Here is a 19,690-nt window from a genome sequence, read left to right as displayed (position 1 = left end):
ACCAGTTCTTTCAAAGAAGCTACTGCAAATCGTGCTTCACCAAAATGAGGAACTAAACCAAGAAAGAGGAAGACATGGGATCCAAGTAACTAGACCTCCATCATGAGACTGAGAGATCTCTCCTGAGTCACAGGAGAGTAACTGTGGATAAGATTTTGAAGGCATTTCATAAGGGGACAGAGTATGGGACAACAGAAAAGATTTTTTTCAGAAATATGAAACTGATAGAAATAACTGATTCATGTGAAAATAGTGAGAAGAGTTTTAGAAGACTGCCAGTGAATTTTAAGAAATGACATTTTTATGCAGGAAAGGAAAAGTAATCACAATATGCTACATGACTCAGCTTGGAATAGTATTTACATGAATATTGATCAGTGAAGAATTATGATGTAATTTTAATGGCAGAGTGTGTGGACAGGAAGAATGCAAAGCATGTGTGTGTGTTTATGTGCGCATGTAGTATAGAAACACAAAATCTTTGGTAGTAGAAGTCCATAGATAATGCCTAAAATTTAAAAATTGAGTGGCAAGATAAGTCATTTACAGAGTAGAGGAAAACACCCAAAGAATCACCTAAAAAAGCAAAAGTTGTAGCCACTGAGAGGGAAACTATCATGAGGAAGGGACAGGGGGATTGTTATATAACAATTGTGCTGGTTTGAAACTGTTATGCACCACTAGAAAATTCCATATTGTTTTATTCCACTCTTATGGGTGCAGCCTATTGTGGGTGGGACCTTTTGGTTAGGTTGTTTCAACTGGGATGTGACCCACCCAATTCAAGGTGGATCTTAATCCTTTACTGGAGTCCTTTAAGAGAAGATAAAAGGCAGAAACACAAAGAGGGAGATCTTAGAGAAAAATGCCCAAGAGATACTAAGAGAGGGCCTACAGATGCTCAGAGAGAAAGCCACTGAAATGAGATTGCTGAAAGCAGTGAATCCCAGGAGCAAAGGACCAGCAGACAATGGTCATGTGCCTTCCCATATGATAGAGGAACCCCAGATGCCATCAGTCTTTCTTCAGAGAAGGTATCATTGTGTTGTTGCCTTAACTGGGACATTTTCATGGTCTTAGAACTGTAAATAAGTGAACTAATAAATCCCCATTGTAAAAGCCAACCTAATATCTGTTATATTGCATTCTGACAGCCTTAGCAAACCAAAACAACAATCTTTTAGAAATTTTTGTGTTTCTATGGGCATGTTTAACTATGATAAAAATGAAAACAACAAAAGGCAATGTACAAAAAGAAACAGTCATTGTATAAAGAGAAAAGGGAAGAGGATTTTGTTGAAAGATTTATATACAAACATGAAAATATCATCCCAAAGGATAGGGAATGATTAGATTTTATTGATTGTAGCAGACTGTATATTAGGAAGTCCTTAAATGCCAGGTTAGGGGAAGCAAATTTATGCTGAAAGAAATAGGATCTGAAGATTTTCAATGTCGGTGTGACAGGACCAGGTTTATGCTTGGGAGAATGAAATCACTCCTTGACAGAGTAGAGAATGGTTTTGGAGGAGGTGAAAACTAGGGCATTAGGGCCCACTCAGAAGGCTTTGCACAAATTAACCAAGTCAGAAAGAAGGCTGGAACCAAGCAGTGGCTATAGAGGAGCAGAGAAGCAGAACTGTAAATAGAGCAGGAAGGCTTGATGACTCATTAGACATAAGCACTGTTGGAGGAAGGGAGGAACTTTAGAAGATTAAGTGCTTCTGATTTGAGCAGCTGTGTCAGTGGGGCCCTAATCCCATTGGCACTGTGTTAACATAGGAATTTCCCCCAGCTCATTAGTTTTGTGGAATGTAATCAGATTGGCATAATTTCTGTCATCCCACCCTTATCCTACACACTCACTCTTGGGACTATCCAAAACACAGGTCAAGTCTCTTATCATAAATTTTATTAATAAACTTAATTAAAGTTAAAATATAGCATATTAATTCTGTGGCTGGTGTATGGGGCTGGGAAGTCCCTGGAACTCCACCAAGTTCCTGCCTTTTGAGTTGAGATGAGGATTTTGGAATACTTTCATAGGGCTTTTTTGTTTGATTTTTGCTGCTGTCTTCAAAGTATACCCAGTGAGAACACTAAGAGCTCACAACCTGCCAAACATTTTACTTATGTTATCCTTGTAACATCTCATTTTACAAGTGAGGAGCTGAAGCTCAGAAATGCTAAGGAACTTGCCCAAATATCACTTAGCCAGTAAATCCAGCACTGGAATTCAAACTCACACCTGGTCTGAATCCAAAGCTTGGTCTCTTGACCACTGCAGGTCCCTGTGACAAAACAGCTCTACTTTCTGCCTCCCTGGAATTAATAGTTCTTGAGGTATTCACTGTTTTCCTTCATCTCCATAGAATTTTATGTTCATCAAAATTATCATTTAAGTATGAGGCAGAATAATAATATTTTAATACATACAAGCCTAATTTACTCTCAAAACTTCACTAACCACATGCCAGGCCTGTTCCGATTTAATGAAGGATAATGCTATTCCAGTACTATAAGTAGCCCAATGAAGACACATACCACAAATGAAGATATTAAAAAACAGTCAGCTTGTAAAAGACTCGCATCTATAACTCCTCTGTTCACTGCCTTCCCTGCTCAAGATGTGCATTTTCTTGAACAGCTTTTGCTCTGGGATATTATCTACCCACTTTCATTCCTAGCTCTGTGGAATTGTCTTCTCTTTCTGGAAGCTGTTGAAAAAGTTGTAAGATGAGAAGAAGAATTTAGATACTCTGGAATTCATTATCTCCAAAGTTCTGAAAATAAAATCATTCTGTTAAAAGCTAGCATTTTCATTAGCTTGAATAAAATGGACCCCTGAGAAGTAGTAGGCCTAAACTTGTGCTGTTCTGCAGAAATAATGATTAAACTGTTTTTAGACTGTTTTGCCATCAGTGCTAATATACCATTTTATCAAGTCAAAATGAAATATATACAGAGTGTGTTAACTGGAAGAAGAGCCATTAAAATGTTAAAATTGTTCTCCCTAGGTGTGATGGTTAGGTTCTGGTGTCAACTTGGCCAAGTGATTTTGCCCAGTTGTCTGGTCAGACAAGCACTGGCCTGACTGTTGCTGCAAGGATATTTCATGGCTGGTTGATAAACTGGAAGGCTGGGGTATTAAGTCATCAGTCAGTTGATTGCATCTGTAGCTGATTCCATCTGTGGCCAGCTAAGTGTGTTTCTCACAGTGAGATAATCCAATCATGATTGTTTAAGCAGAGAACAGTAATTAGAAACCAAGATCTGGGTAACAGTTGTGCTCACTGCTATTGCGATGTCACTACACCCAAGCCCTTTCAGCGGATAGAGCTATATATAAACACACACACATACTGTGGTACCTTGAATTGTATCCCCCACAGAGAAAGGCTTAAGTCCTAGCTTCCTGTTTTAGCCTTTTGGGCTGCCAAAAGCAATATACCGGAAATAGGTTGGCTTTTACAATGGAGATTTATTGGTTTACAAGGATATAGCTTTGAGGCTAAGAGAAATGACCAAATCAAGGCATCATTAGGCAATGCTCTCTCGCAGAAGACTGGCTGCCAATGATCCTGAACTCCTCTGTCCCATGGCAAGGCACATGGCAGCATCTGCTCTTCTCTCCCTTTTCTTCTCTTCTGAGTTTTATTACTTTCAACTTCTTGATTCCATGGCTTTCTCTCTCTTTCTGTGGTTTTCTCTCTGTCTTCATTCCATTTATAAATGATTCCAGTATTTATATTATATATTGTATCCTTGTAAAGTACTCCAGTTGTGGCATGCCTCATTTGAAATAACCTAACCAAAAAGGTCCCACCTACAATAGGTTCACACTCACAAAAATGAATTAACTTTAAGAACATAAATTTCTGGGGTCCATAAAGCCTCCATCCATCATACCCCAAGTCCTGTGGGTGTGGACTCATTTATGAATAGGATCTTGGAAGATCCTGTTTAGATGAGGCCAAATTGAATCTGATGGGCCCTAATCCACATGACCGGAGTCCACATAAGCGGAGAAAATTTAGAAGCAGTCAGTCAGTTAGAGAAGCCAGAGAAGGAGAGAGAGAGAGATCACTATGAAATGGAGGCAAAGTTGCATCTACAAGCCAAGGAACCCCAAAGATTACTGGCAATCCAGCAACAGAATGCTATAGGCTCCAAAAAAGGGCACAGCCTGGTAATACTTTGATTTTGGATTCTAGCCTCCAAACTGTGAGCCAGCTATTTAAATCAACCAACCTATGGTATTTGTCATAGTTGTCCTAGCAAACTAAGGAATAAACTTATATACATTTATATGAATGAAAAGATAAATAGAGAGAGACACATATTCGCGTCGATATTTATTTCTTTATCACTCTATATTGAAAATCATGAATTCATACCGATAACTCCAATTCCAGTCCACCAGCAGAAGGTTTATTCTAGCTTTCTTCCTTTCCATATTTGTAGTCCCTTCTCCAACAATGACAAACCTGGCTCTCATTGTCCTTACTATATTAACTTATTTGGTCAGAATTCCTGAATAGAACAATCTCTTATCACCTCCACTGTCCTCTCCCCCATGCAGATACCTTCCTTTCCTCACTTGGACTTCAACACTCTGTGCCAGGGTGCTCCCTTTCCCCCACCCTGTGTTAAAGCCTCTCACCCCACTTGGGCTCTGACACAAGCATTGAGCTGCCTCTGACTCCCCACACAGGGTTGCTGCCACACATGGATGTCTTATTCACCTTTCTCGGGCTCCAAAACCCAGTGTAGGGCCAGCCCCATGAATGGATGTCCTTCTTGCACCCCTTGGGGCCCATGCAGACGTGTTAATGTCCTCTCTTTCTTGCAATATTTTTGCAATTTTGCAAATTTTTCCTAGGGTTTCATGTATTTCATTTAGATTTTGACATTTATTCCTGTACACTTATCCATAATACTGTTTTGTTAATTTTCATTTCTGTTGAGATAGTAAATTTCTCCTTTTTCCAATTATTTATTTTATTTGCATTTGTTCTCTTTCTCACTCTCTCTCTCTCTTTTTTATCAATCTTGCCAAATGTTTGCCTCTCTTAGTAATCTTTTCATTACTATTTCCTGCCTTAAAAAATAATGATTTCTTTTATTTCTTCTCTTTTTTGTTTATCATTTCCCCGCTTATTGTTTCTTTGGGCATTTCTTTGTATTCAAATAACTTAATTGCTTAGCTCCCTTGCTGTAAAGCTATCTTGTTTCTTGATAAATGTGTGTAAAATTCTAAGTTTTTCTCTCAAACAGTCATAGCTGTTTTAGCTATGACCCACAAGTTCTTACTTGCTGTATTTTTATCATTTATTTCTAAGTATTAAGTTGATTAATGCTTTCTTTTTAATATTAAGATTATTTAGTAATATGTAACTTAATTTTCAAATATATGAAGTATCTATCTGTGATGATTTGAAAGTGTTATGTACCCCAGAAAAGCCATGTTTTAATCCAGACTCAATTTTGTGGAGGCAGCCATTTTTTTTCATCCTGATTCAATACTGTATGTTGGAAAAGCTTGATTAAATTATCTCCACAGAGATATGACATGCCCAATTTGGGGTGGGCATGCAAGCTGAAAGCAGTTGAGCCCAGGAGCAAGGGATCAATAGATACCAGCCACATGATCACCCAGCTGACAGAGGTATTCCTGACCCATTGACCTTTCTTGAGTGAAGGAAACCTCTTGTTCATGCCTTAATTTGGACATTTTTATAGGTTTAGAGCTATAAACTTGTAACTTATTAAATTTCCCTTTTTAAAAGCCTTTCCAGTTCTGGTATATCGCATTCTGGCATCTTGCAAACTAACACTCTGTCCTTTTGTAATTAAACTTTAATTTTATTGCAATATGCTTAAATAATATACTCTGTATGATATTGATACTTTAGAGTATATGGAAACTTTATTTATGGTCCTATTTTGGGAATATTCTATGCACGCTAAAATAAGCAAACAAGCAAGAAACAGTATTCTCTCTATATAGTCATAATATAAAGTTCTTTATATATCAACAAACTCAATATTATTTATTTTATTATTCAGACATTTGATATTTCTACTTTTTTTGTCTGCTTGATCTATCAGTTTCTGAGAAAATTATGTTAAATCTCCAACTACAACTGTTGATTTACCTATTTTTCCCTACAGTCCTGACAACTGTTAATTATTTTGAGGCTATATTATTACCACGTATATGTTTATGATAGCCCTATTTTCTTGTTCTATTGTTCCTTTTGCCATTATTGAAAATCTTCTCATTAATCATATTTTCCCCTTCAGTTATATTTCCTCATATATTAAATTTTTCAGATATCTTTGGTACACATTTGCCTGTTATGTTCTTTCCAAGTCTTTTATTTTTAACCTTTCTATACCTCTTTTGTTTTAAGGGTACATCCTAGAAACAACATATTATTTGTCTCATATTTTTTAATTAAGTTTGAAATCTTGCCTTTTAATTGGTGCATTTTGCCCATTTATATGTATTAGAATCACTTCATGTGAGGACTTAGTTCTGTCATCTTATTTCGTAACTTCCCTTTAAGGCATTGTCTTATTTATCCTTTCTTGCTTTTAAACGCATAATATTTTATTCTAATTTAAAAGTTATGCATCTTATATTTTTAAGTAGTGATTTCACTTAAGACTCAAGTTCCCAGTTATAAAGTATTGCCTCTAAGCTATAGATACACCTTTTGTCTTGCTTAGCAATCCAGGAGCTGGACTGTAAACTTTCTCCTCCAGCAGATGGTACAGTGGTAGACTTTGCCAATTCAGGATGCTGGGATGATACTGCAAGGCATCAGCAGAGGCATGGGCTCCTCTTCCTGGTTCAAATTGGCTTTTTTTTTTTTTTTTTTGCAGTTGTTAACAGTGTGAGGGAGATCCAGTGGCAAATCTCCCTTCAGTGAGAGTTGCCAGCAGCCCAGAAGGCAGCTTCCCCATCCACAGCCTATCAGCAAACTAGCAAATGGCCCCTTTCTTGTCAGATCGTATCCTGAGGCTATGAATCAACTCTGGTTTAGCCCACCCCAGAGAACTTCACTGTGGGCCCCAGCCACACCCTCTCCAAGTAAATATGATGTTGATTCAGGGAGTCCTCTTGCAAAGTTGTTTCTTGCTCAGGCACTCTCCCTCAGATCTGGTTATAAGGCCTTTCCAATTGGAAATGAGATTCTAGAAATCCGTGATGTGCAGAGCATAAGAATTAATCGAGCTGTCACCTGCGGGTGATTGTGATGAAGTGCCAACCCACATGAGTACATTGGGAAACAACAAGCTGCCTCACTTGAGTATCAGGATGGCAGTGACAACTTCAGTGACTGGGGTATGGGAAGAACCTTTCGTTGTGCACTGATGTACTTAAAGAATGACAGATTCAGGTCCCTTCAACTCTCAGCTCAAATCAGTCTGAGAACCAGAGAACTTCCATGGCAATTCTAATAGAATATTACCAAAAATGGAACACAAAACTTCACTGTGTAGTTTGCTGAAATACAATATCAGTAGAATTTATATTCTTACAAGAATTTTCACGTGAAATTTAAGGTATTACTTGGGAAAGAATGGGATCCTGACACTTTGTAATGAGGATACCTCATTGGACTCAGTTCACATTGACAATCTTGAATCCTTTGTCAATGAAACTGGATTGCCTTCTTGTGTCTAAGGATACCAGCCTCCCTGTGCTTCAAAATCCTGTTATAAACTCACCTGGGGCAGATGCCTTGGAAAGAAACTGTCAATCTACTCAAGACCTACCGCGACCACCTCTGGTGGCCAGTAGACCAAGATTGGAATAAACTCTCAGCATGTTCCATGAAATCAAGAAATACTATAGCCCAGGAGAAGAGACCTCACACACCAAAAGAATTGTAAGATTTTGTTAATATTTACTAGCAGAAACTTGAGAAAGATATGTGGGAGTGACTCTGAGGGAATTGGTTCCAGGAGGATGGAAGAAACTCTAGATTGGGCTTTCTTCATTGATAAAGAGGCGCTTACTAGAGACTATGGATTTAATGTGTTAATTAGTACAGGTGTAGATGCCATTAATAATTTACATGGTTTTTTAGTTTGCTTATGCTGCCAGAATGCAATATAACAGAAATAGGTTGGCTTTTATAAAGGGAATTTATAAAGTTACAAGTTTAGAGTTCTAAGGCCATAAAAACGTCCAAACTAAGGCATCCAGATAAAGAGTCTTTGACTCAAAAGGAAGGCCTATCTGGGATGGCACATGGCTGTCATCTGCTGGTCCTTTGGCATCTGGTTTCAAACAGCTTCCCTGGGGGCATTTTCTTTGTGCAATTCAAACACCTGTGTCTAGGCATCTGCTCTCTGTCAGGTCTCCAAGCGTCTCCAAATGTCTGCATCTAAGCTTTCTTCTAAAATGTTTCCCTGTGTAGCTCCTTTAAGGACTCCAGTAAACCAATCAAAACCCACCTTGAATGGGCAGAGTCACATCACCATCTAATCAAAAGGTTCAACCCCTAGTGGATGTGTCACATAACCATGGAAGCAATCCAATCAAAGTTTCCACCCTAAACAATAGGTCTGCCCCCACAAGATTGGATTGGGAAAAGAATATGGCTTTTCTGGGGTACATAACAGTTTCAAACTAGCACACTTGGTTAGTTGGCTGACAGTTGACCTCAACTGTAGCCTATGTTTAATGTGATCAAGATACCAAAAACTTCCTGGTATGAGGTAGGGGGTGGAATTCAATAGCTCACAGAAAGAGGATCAATGTAGTGGACATATCACGCGTGACCTGCACATCCACCCTCTGACTATATCTCCCAAGAGGTCCCTTCCTTCACTAAGGTGTTGAGAAATACATTAATGAGGGGAACACCTGTATCCTTGAAAGTCTGTGATTGCTTTCCTTCATATGCAGGTATGACATGGATGTGCTGACAAGAAGATGGGGTCTATGGGATCCCCGAGTAGCAAAAACCAAGTGGCAGCACAAAACTGGCACCAATGATAAAAATGCATGTGTTTCCCCCAAGAGAACCTCTTTTGTTGCTCAGATGTGGCCTCTCTCTCCAGCCAACACAACAAGCAAACTCACTACCCTCCCCCTGTCTATGTGGGACATGACTCCCAGGGGTGTGGACCTTCTTGGCAACAGGGGATAGAAATCCTAGAATGAGCTGAGACTCAGCATCAAGAGATTGAGAAAAACCCTAGAATGAGCTGAGATTCAGCATCAAGGGATTGAGAAAAACTTCTCGACCAAAAGGAGGAAGAGCGAAATGAAATAAAATACAATGTCAGTGGCTGAGAGATTCCAAACAGAGTCCAGAGGTTATCCTGGAGGTTATTCTTACGCATTAAGTAGATATCACCTTGTTAACCAAGATGTAATGGAGAGGCTGGAGGGAACTGCCTGAAAATGTAGAGCTGTGTTCCAGTAGCCATGTTTCTTGATGATGATTGTATAATGATATAACTTTCACAATGTGACTGTGTGATTGTGAAAACCTTGTGTCTGATGTTCCTTTTATCTACCTTGTCAACAGACAAGTAGAACATACAGAATAAAAACAAATAATAGGGGGAACAAATGTTAAAATAAATTTAGTTTGAAATGCTAGTGATCAATGAAAGGGAGTGGTAAGGGGTATGGTATATATAAATTTTTTTTCTATTTTCATTTTATTTCTTTTTCTGAATAGATACAAATGTTCCAAGAAATGATCATGATGATGAATATGCAACTATGTGATGATATTGTGAATTACTGATCATATGTGTAGAATGGAATGAGGAAAATAGGAATGTTTGCATTTGTTGGTGTTTTTTGGTATTTAAAAAAATCAAAAAATTAAAAAAAAACGCATGTGTTTACTATAAAGAAATGAAGGCACATACTAGAATTCAAAATGCTTTGGCCTGCAGGAACTGGTTGATCCTGTGTCCCTAGGAACAAAATGATAGTTTCTAGAATACTGCATATTCTGTGTCTTAGTTTGTCACAGCAGCTATAACAAAGTACCACAAACAAGTTGGCATCTGTGGTAGTTAGATTCAGTTGTCAACTTGGCCAGGTGAAGGCACCTAGTTCTATGGCAGTGGATACGAGCCAATGGTACGTGAACCTCATCAGTTGCTGATTACATTTACAGTCAGTTAGGAGGCTTGCCTGCTTCAATGTATGATGTTTGACTTAACTGGCTGGTGCTTAAATGAGAGAGCACAACGTAGCACAGCCCAAGCAGCTCTGCATACCTCTCAGCTCAGGGCTTTGGAGATGCAGAAAGAAACCACCCCGGGGAAAGTTGTTGGAACCCAGAGGCCTGGAGAGAAGGCCAGCAGAGATTGTCCTATGCCTTCCCACATAAGAAAGAACCTCAGTTGAAAGTTAGCTGCCTTCCTCTGAAGAACTAATGAAAATAAATCCCCTTTTATTAAAAGCCAATCCATCTCTGGTGTGTTGCATTCTGGCAGCTAGCAAACCAGAACAACATCAATAATAGAAATTTATTATCTCATAGTTCTGGAGGCTAGGAGTCAAGGGGTTGAAATCAAGGGGTTGGCAGGGCCATGCTTTTTCTTAAAGGGGAGAATCTGCCCCATGCCTTTCCCCTTGCTTCTGACGAACGGTAGCCAATCCATGGCATTCAGTCTCCACCTCTGTCACTTGGCTGGCTGTCTCTCTCTCCTTTCTGTCAAAATAGGACAAGTCATATTGGTTAAGGGCCCACCATAATCAGTTTGGCATCTTAATTAATAACATCTTCAAAATATCCCATTTACAAATAAGTTTACATTTACAGGACAGGGGGTAGAACTTGTCCTTTTGGGGATCATGTCTTTCTTTTGGAGATAAAATTAAATTCATAACAATCTCTATAACAGTACAGTCTCTTTGTCTGGCAGTCCAAATTTGATTTGCATCACCAAAATAGAGTGGCATAGCCCATCACCCAGTTTTCAGGTTTAAGTCAATTAACATATTCAGAGTCCCTAATTGAAGAGGAGGCCAGGTGCCCTTGAGGAAGGATCCTGCAACACTACTGCAGGTATTTTTCATAAATCTTTCTCAAAGACATCCTCAAAGGGACGTGAAATTGTTTACTAGAATGATTGTGCAATGAAAAGGAAAATGCCCAGATTTTTCAGGAATTACTAAAACTGACTCTGAATTGTTACTAATACAAGGAAGCCTGAAACATCTGGCTTACCAGTCAATGCGCTTTGACTTCAGTTGGTCCGCAGATCCACCCTATGGTTATTTTCCTATTTCTAAAGACACCATTGCAATAGATATACTTGGCAATTATACTAATCTAATGTTTAATTGGAATGAACACACTTTGGTCCATGATGTGAAAGCCTTTCTATTAAGAAGGGCTAAGTGGAAGCTCCTGGAATTTCCTCTTCCTGCCAAAATAGTAAACCAGAAGCAATACCACCTCTTACAGATATTGTAGAGATTAAGTTACCATAAAGAAATTGAAAGATGTAGGGATGGTGGTACTTACCAAAATCTATTTAGTTTTCCCATTTGGCCTGCGCAGGATTTGGAGAGATCTTGAAAAATGTTTATGGACCATGGTAAATTAATCAGGTGATGACCCCAATTACTGTTGCTGACCCAGATATAGCTGTAAGTTTACTGGAGCAATACAACACAGTCCCTTAGTATTCAGCTTTTGGCCTGGTTAATGGTTTTTATCAATACCAATTTCCAAAGACCATCAGAAGCAGTTAGCATTTACCTGGTAAGATAAAAAATATATCTTCTACATCTATGCCATGTCTTTCTGTGACTTTGAGCATCCATCAGAAGCCCAGCATGAGTGCATCTCTCAGGCCATTCTGGATATGGATATCCTGTTCCAGGCCAAGTCAGGGAAGGGAAAAGGAAAGACAGCAGTATTTGTGCTGGTACACCACAACAGCTGGAGCCAGTTACTCGGCAGGTGTCGGCGCTGGTGATGTGTCACACTTGGGAGCTGGCTTTTCAGATCAGCAAGAAGAATGAGCACTTCTCCTCATACACATTCAAAGTCATGGTCAGAGTATTTTTTGGTAACTGCATGCATACTATTGTGGGACGTCACTTAATATTTCCATGTCTGAGAGTAAAAGAGAACGAAAAACTGCAACCAAAAAGAGGCAGAGCTATTGAAGTCTCCGACTTTTCAGGAATGAAAGTTGGCTCATTTCACTAGACAGCCTGATCAGCTGAACTTCTAGCTGAGGGGCAAAGGAAATATGGAATATATTGTGGAAGAAGAAAGTCATTAATAAGAACTAGGGAAAAGCGTGTCTTTGTTGCAAAAACAAGTACCATTATCTCTTTACTCATTACATGTAAATGTTCATTGTGTCTGGTGGAATGCAATAGATTATTTCCTTGTGAAAAGAATTTGTTACATATTATTTCAGTTTGCTAAAGCAATATACCAGAAATGGATTGCCTTTACAAAGGGGATACAAATGTACAGTTCTAAGGCCATCCAAATGTCCAAATTAAGGCATCCAGAGAAAGATACCTTGCCTTTGAAGAAAGACTGCTGGCACCTGGAATCCTCTGTTAGCTGAGAAGGCACATGGCTGGCGTCTCCTGGCCTTGCTCCTGGTTCATTGCTTTCACCTTCTGATTCCGGTGGCTTTCGTTCTGAGTATCTGTCCTCACATAGGTTATTCAGGGCAAACTCTGGGTTTCATCTTTTGGCTTAGCATCTCCAAATATCTGTGTCTTTTGGTTTCATCTCTCTTCCTTCTGTGTCAGCTCTGAGCTCTCTCTCTGTTTTCTGCCTTTTATTCTCTTCATAGAGGACTCCAGTAAAAGGATTAAGATCCACCTTGAATGGGTGGTGTGCTGGTTTGAAGCTATTATGTACCCCAGAAAAGCCATGTCCTTTAATTCTCATTCAGTATTGCTGGCTGGGACCTTTCTTATTGTTTCCATGGAGAGGTGACCCACCCATTCAAGGTGGAGTTGCTTACTGGAGCCCTTTAAGAGAGAACCATTTTGAAAAACCTTCAGTGCCACCCGAACCAGCGGAGCCCACACAGTCAGAGACCTTTGGAGCAATAGGAAAATGCCCAGGGATGCCTTATGAAATGAGAAGCAAAAGCTAGCAGACGTCACTTTGTGCCCTCCCAGCCGAGAGAGAAACCCCCAACATCATCAGCCTTCTTGAACCAAGGTATCTTTCCCTGAATGCCCTAATTTGGATATTTTCATGGCCTTAGAACCGTAAAGTTGCAATTTAAGAAATTCCCCTTTTAAAAAGCTCTTCCATTTCTGGTATATCATATTCTGGCAGCTTACAAACTAGGATAGGTGGGGTCACATCTCCATGGAAACAACCCAGTCAAAAGGTCCCACCCACAATTGGTTGGGTCACATCTTCACGGAAACAACCTAATCAAAAGGTCTCACCCAAAGCAATAGGTGTGCCCCCACAAGATTGGATTACAAGAACATGGCTTTTCATAGCAGTTTCAAGCCAGCACACATAAATATGTTTAATTGTAAATATTAACCATCGTATTATTTTTCCCATTATTGTTTCATATACAAGTTGTTGGAGGTTAATTTTACAATTTAGTAGGACTGTGACTGAATTTGAGGAGTAATTAATATAGACAGAGTTAAATTCTAATTTTTATTTATCTATTACTTAGCTCATTAATTAATTAGGGAACCAGTAAGATTTACAACTAGATCAAAGGAGAATTCAGAGAACCATAAACAGACAATATGTAATGCTAGAATGAGTTTACAATTAGACACAAAAATTGTCTTTCCACAGAGAAAAAATTGCATTCCACCAGACACAATTCCTCTCCTTATGGGCTAAAAAGATTTGCATTATTATCAGTTTTCGGCAAGTTACAGAGCTGTAAAATTGCCCAAAAACAATGAAAAGTGATGGTAACCAGAAAGTTTGGCCATGAAAGAATTCCTGGTAATTTTTCCCTCATTTAGAACTTGGTCATAATTTCTCTTGACACCAACAATGGTAACAGTGACTACTGGGACTATGTATCTAATTTTTTGGAGTGGTTAAGAACTTCTTCAGTAGCACAATAGAAAAGTGTATCTTGTTAGGTGGAAATAAAGAGTTGTTTGAACGTTACATATTAGTTTGAATATATGCTGTGAGATGTATATGAAAGTTGAGAAGCCAAAGGGGAGGAAGGACTGTGCAGTACTAATTTTTTGCATCTCAGTTCCAAAGGCATTCTTCTTTGCCAAGCTCTGGATTTTGCCTCTGGATCTGAACCCTGTGAACATTTCTCCTTTGCCAGCTAGTGCAAGTTAGGCTTTATTTGTAGAGGACACTGGAGGAACACTTCAAGGCATAGCAGAAGATGTGGCTTCTGTTCCTACGTCTACCTATCTCATGGTAGCTTCAGTAGAGACCCAGTAGTGCTCACGTCAAGTTCATGGGCACCCTAATAGACAGCTTCCTGCTCACCATGCCTGGCTTGTCGCACTCTGGTGAACTTCTCTGCCATCCAGTGGGCTGCAGCCTAACCCTCTCCAAAGAGACTCTTACCCTTTGTGGTGGAGCATTTTCCAAGTTTGTTCCTCTCTTGGGTATTCTCCCTCAACCTCAGAGGTAGTAGTGCTTCTTACATTTGCTATTCTTTAGACCTATCTTTTACCACATATTTTAGTTTGCTAAAGCTGTCAGAATGCAACACATCAGAGATGGGTCAACTTTTAATAAGGGGGTTTATTAGTTAAAAATTTATAGTTCCGAGACTCCCTTTTATATGAATGGCACATGGTGACGTCTGCTGGCCTTCTCTCCTGGCTTCTGGGTTCCAACAGCTTTCCCCAGGGAGATTCCTTTCTGCATTCCAAACTTCTGGACTGAGCTGCAAATGCTGAGATGAGGTATGCTAAGCTCCTAAGGGCTCTTCTGACCTAGTTGTTGCCCAGAAACCATTCTCAGCTGGTAGAAGCTGCTTTTGGGTCCTTGCTACATGGCCCTTTCTATAACATGGTCATTTGCCCCTTCAAGACCCACAGAGGAACATCTGCTACAGCTTTGAATCATTCTGACTTCCTCCCCCTTGACCTCTAGACACTCTTTTAAAAGGGGGGGCTCACTTGATTAGGCGAGGCCCATCCACACCAAAGAGGAGGAGATTATACAAGGCATGCACACCAGGACTGAAAATCATGGGGATCAGGTTGGAATTCTGCCTCTCACACTCCCTGACTAGACTGAGCTCTCTGAGGACAAGGACTGTCTTTTTATCTTCATATTCCCAGAACTGAAAAAAGTTAGCACCTAACTATAGCTTTTCATTGAAAGAATGGAGAAATAAAACAAAAAGAAAAATGGAAGAGGGCAGATTTGTAGGGAAGAGAAATATTTAAGAGGAATGTTAAATTCAATTTGGCAAGGAATGGACATTGGAACCTAAATCCTAGGTCTATCATGGTACCATTAAAAAAAGAAAAGAAACAGAAAAATTGGCAACCAAACAAACGGATTTGGGCTGGGTGTGTTGTGGAAAAAGTGAGAACACTACCAGTGTCATATTAGACATGTTGAGTTTGTTATGCCTGTGGGGCAACCATGTGGACATTCACATGGACATTTCCTGCAATCAAATGCGAGCGATAATCTGGGTCTTAGAAGAGAGATATGGGTTGGGGGAATCATAGTACTGAGTATTGAGTTCTGGAAGTCGTGCCCTAGTTTTTAGAGTATTCTTATCCCTAGCTTTGCTCCCATTGGAGCCCCCTAACTTGACTCTTCTATTCTGGCTCTGCCTGCTATTCTGCCCTTTTCCCACTTACCATTCACTCAGATTTCCTTATCCTTTTCCTATTAAATCCCTCCAGATATAATTTAAGGAATGAAAATCCCATAGCCAGCTCTTCCTGAGCCTGCTGGTGTTAGTTTATCTATAATAGATGTTTATTGGTATGGTAAATTGAATTGTACCCCCGTGTAGACATGTTTTTAATCATAACTGTGGGTTTAAACCCATTGTAAATAAAGCCTTCTGAAGATGTTATTTTTAGTTAACATGTGGAGAACTGAAGCAGCATAGGTCTTAATCCAGATTACAGGAAGCCTCATAAAGAGAAGGCCATAGAAAGAAGCAGGAAGTCAGTGAGAACCAGGAAGAGACAGGAGAGGACATTCCCATATAAGGGGAAAACCAATGGACCCCAAGCATTGCCTGCAGCCAGCACCAGAATGCTACCTACAGTCTTTGGGAAGAAAGTAAGACTTATTGATACCTAGGTTTCTCCTAGCCGCAAAACCATAAGCCAACACATTCCTATTGTTCAAGTCAACATATTGTGTGGTATTTGTAATAGCTGCCCAGGCAAACTAAGACAATTGGGATATTTCTGTTAACCTAATGTTATGTACAGTCATAAGAACATAACCTTGGATCATGGAAGAACTGAGTTCAAATCCTGCCTTTGTTATTTATTTGCTATACTGTATGTTCATGATTGAGATGATTGAGCTCTTTGAGTTTATCCCTTCCTTATTCACGAACTAGAGATAGCATACACATTTTCAAGGGGATTAAATAAAATTGTGTGTGAAATGTCTGGTAAATTGTAGAAGCTTAGTTAAATCCCTACATTATGTCTTTTAGAGAAAGCCATGATTGCTGCACTCACATTCCCTCACTCTGGATTTGTTGTGATTTTGCAAATTGCTGTTTTAAATTGAAAGCAATTTAACAATACTAATACATGACTAAAAAACATTCACAATCTCCACTGGTATTTGGTGGAAGTGGGGAGTTGTGTGAAGCAATGAATAAAAATCATTTTAGTTTATGAAGCATTGTTGGAAAAAGGGCTGTCAAGTGACTAGGTACCATGGTTTTCTGCTAAGTGTTCCCAACAAATGAAGATGGTTGTTTTAATTATAATAATTGCACATCTGATTCTTGATGCAAAAGGCACCAGGTCCTCACATTTGCCTATCTGCACCCCCAGGTAAGGAAATGTAATTAGGAATTTCTCTATCTGCTCACAATCTTTGCCTGCCTCTCTGTATACTTTCTGCTATGGCCTCAGGAATTATGTCTGCAGCTTTACTGTTTCCAATTCATTTTCATATGGCAGCCACAGTAATCCTTCTAAAATGTAATATGATCAAATCACTCCCTGCCCAAAAATGCATGAAAGGAAACTCCCTAGCTTGGGCTCATCACCATCAGTTTCCTTGAGGGGTATTCACTGTCTCATTTCTTATTACTGCCCCTCATAATCTGTGCCTTGCAGTCCTGCTTTTCCTGGTTAGTGTTCCTTTTTCAGAGGACTGACTCTTCCTTCAGTTTCCTTTTCCTGGTTTAGGCTAATCTTTCCTCCTTCTTCCTCAGTGCCCATAGAACCATCTCCTCATCTACCCTCCCCTCCCCTGGTTTGGCTGTTGCCTTATCACAAAGGTATGCTCAGCTCTTAATGTGGTTAAGATTTATTTATAGTTTGATAAAGAAATTAACATCTTTTAAAATAAATATGCAGTTATTTTTGGAGTAACATAATTTAAATTCCTGGTTTAAAATGCTCAGGTCTTGCTGGCTGCTGCAGAATTTAGGCGCACTTCAGAATGGCCAAGCAAAGAGCTACCTCTTGCAGTTGCCAGGCATATATTTCCCCCTCTTATCCCCTGGTCTCTAGTGTTGTGTTTCTCCCCTCCGCCCCCACCCCCATCCCCTTGTACTGTTCAGGTGTTTTGAGAATACAGCCTCTGAAATTTCCTTGAGTCCCAGGGGTGTCACTTGTTTGTTCTGAAATTTTAAGTAAAATTATGCCTGAAAATTGTTAGGTAACATCCCAGGAGCCCCCAGATGAACAAGCAGTTGAAAAGTATCATCGTTGTATTAAAAAGGTAGATTTTTTTTCAGTTCTATTGAAAAAAGATCACTGATATCAGAGATATGCTTCACCTTAGCAGAAACATAATGACAAATGTATGTGCTAGGCTGTCAAGATAGTGAAAGTGCTGGAATTTCACTGTGTGAAAAATGTAATCTCAGAATCTCTGTAATTAAGATGGAGAAAAATGTAGCTAATGAATGAATAGAAGCAAAACGTCTGCAACTCTATAATTCTTTTCTTTTGTTTATGTCACATACAAAACATAGATACAAGGTAAACACTTTAACAATAGCTTGTTTATTAATTGTTTATATATGACTTGGAGAAAAGCAACTTAAAAAAAATCTCACTGGGATTACTTCCCTACATTTCCTTATTTATCATGACTTTGGTTATTTCTTTTAATTAATTAATTTTGATATGATTAAATGTGATTCACTTTGATTTAGTTTTCTTTTGGGGAGGGGGGCGTGGGCAGGCTTCAGGAATCGTACCCAGGTCTCCTGCATGGCAGGCGAGAATTCTGCCACTGAGCTACCATTGCACCACCCAATTTAGGTATTTTTAAATAACTTGCCAACTTTCAGGAAATTATTCAATAGAAGTGTGCTTTGTAATTGTTTGTTTACTTGCTTGTTTCTATCAGAGCCCTAGATTCTCATGAAGACAGAGATTTTGTCTTTGCCATTGATGTAGCTCCATCACTTGGCACATTGCCTTAAGAATATTCATATAAGTGGAATGCACTACAGTCTTTGAACCAAACCTACAACCTTTTTAACACGGTTTTTCAAAATTTTTTTTATCTCCCAAAGTAAGAAAAAGTGATCGAACTATTCTTTGTCAGCATCATTTATTGAGTTGACTACTGCTTGAATACTGTCCTATGGGGCAACACAAAAATAGCACAGCAAAGGAAAAAAGGTTGTAGGTAAGAATGGTAAAAAGCACATCAGATTTTATAGAAAATTTCTATGTTCATATTTGGTTTACAATGAAATGTTTTGGTCACATAACAAAAAAAGTTAAACATTTTTTGTTGATTAGAATAATATCAGTCCCCTTTAGGAACTTGTAAGTGTACAAACACCTATCTGTCCGAGTGACTCATGTCCCACCCTCCAATGCTTTCAGGGCCTGATTTCATCAGGGGGTCTTTAAATATTTTAGCTTTTAAGGCAAATCAAATCAACATCATGTTTGGGGTCAGGGGAGTAGGGAGAAGAGTTATATTTTGGGAAACAATCCATAATAAATTAAGTCAAGTAGCCAAGTGTTAAATTTGGAAATGTAAATATCTATTGATTAGGTTTTCAATCAATCTCTATCAACGTGCACAATGTTGTCATCAGGGGTAAAGTAGTAGGGACAAAAGTAGAAGGGGCAAAAGAAATGAAAAAGAATACAGAAGGTTTCTTACATTATATTAAATTACATTTATATTATATTCATTTTCATACATTATAATATTTACGTTTACATTATGTTGAATTACATTTAAGTAAAGTAATTTTCTTCACCCAAATAATTTTACTCGTTTAAAACCATTAAGATACTAAACACAACTCATCTGGACATTTGACGGAATCTTCCTGCATCTCTTCCAGGGAGGAAGGAAGACGAGATGAGGCAATGGGGACAGCTGATTATTCTCCGTGGTACGTTCACAGTAGGAATTGGGCAGCGACCTAAATAAGCAAATAAGCGTTCCTTTCTTCCTGTGGGTGGGTGGGTGGCTGGAGGGGGGGGAGTCTCTGTGCTAAAGCCCCTGCACCTATAAGACATTTCGGGGCTGGACTGGTGGAGTGCAAGGACCCC

Source organism: Tamandua tetradactyla, chromosome 24 (assembly GCF_023851605.1).
Source record: "Tamandua tetradactyla isolate mTamTet1 chromosome 24, mTamTet1.pri, whole genome shotgun sequence".
NCBI classification, from domain to species: Eukaryota; Metazoa; Chordata; class Mammalia; order Pilosa; family Myrmecophagidae; genus Tamandua; species Tamandua tetradactyla.
The sequence above is the reverse complement of the archived record's forward strand: the minus strand, read 5'-3'. Positions refer to the sequence as shown.